Source organism: Cebus imitator, unplaced genomic scaffold (assembly GCF_001604975.1).
Source record: "Cebus imitator isolate Cc_AM_T3 unplaced genomic scaffold, Cebus_imitator-1.0 Scaffold491, whole genome shotgun sequence".
NCBI lineage: Eukaryota > Metazoa > Chordata > Mammalia > Primates > Cebidae > Cebus > Cebus imitator.
Genome location: NW_016107806.1, coordinates 19,103 through 19,999, shown reverse-complemented (window position 1 = coordinate 19,999; position 897 = coordinate 19,103). Strand labels below are relative to the sequence as shown.

The 897-nt window shown below is 40.2% G+C and overlaps 1 long non-coding RNA gene across 1 annotated transcript; it reads left to right on the top strand.

Annotated features, from left to right (window-relative positions):
* The first annotated feature begins 6 nt into the window (after positions 1-6).
* LOC108292396 lies at positions 7-499 on the top strand. Its single transcript, XR_001820268.1, has 2 exons — positions 7-263; positions 302-499. It is a non-coding gene; the product is annotated as an uncharacterized LOC108292396 (long non-coding RNA).
* Positions 500-897: the final 398 nt, after the last annotated feature.

Genomic DNA, 897 nt, shown 5'->3' with positions numbered 1-897 from the left:
GTACCAGGACTGTTCCACCATTTGTCTATCGCCATGATCATAGTACCAGGACTGTTCCACCATTTGTCTACCACCATGATCGTGGTACCAGGACTGTTCCACCATTTGTCTATCACCATGATCGTAGTACCAGGACTGTTCCACCATTTGTCTACCACCATGACTGTGATACCAGGACTGTTCCACCATTTGTCTACCACCACGACTGTGATACCAGGGCTGTTCCACCATTTGTCTATCACCATGACTGTGATACCAGGACTGTTCCACTGTATGTCTATCACCATGATCGTGGTACCAGGACTGTTCCATTTGTCTATCACCATGATCGTGATACCAGGACTGTTCCACCATTTGTCTGTCACCATGATCGTGGTACCAGGACTGTTCCATCATTTGTCTATCAACATGATCGTGGTACCAGGACTGTTCCACCATTTGTCTATCACCATGATCATGATACCAGTACTGTTCCACCATTTGTCTATCAGCATGATCTTGGTACCAGAACTGTTCTACCATATGTCTATCACCATAATCGTGATACGAGGACTGTTCCACCATTTGTCTATCACCATGATCGTGATACCAGATCTGTACCTTTCAGAGACACCTTATTGCTACTGAAGTAATTGGAAAAATCCGTTTTAAAAGTATTAATATCCAGTGTTCAAATTATCATTTCCTAAACATTTTATTCATTAATCATCACTGGCAGTGTCAATTATTATATTTATATCTCTACACTGGAAATTTTCCATTTTTACCGTATCTTTGCTTTTCCTAGTTTCTGTTGCTGGAAAAACAATTCCCTGCCTGCATTTTCATTTTTCCCAAAGTTAATTTTAATCTATACTATTAAAAGTTTTTCTCTTAAGATAAGACTGTCAGCACATA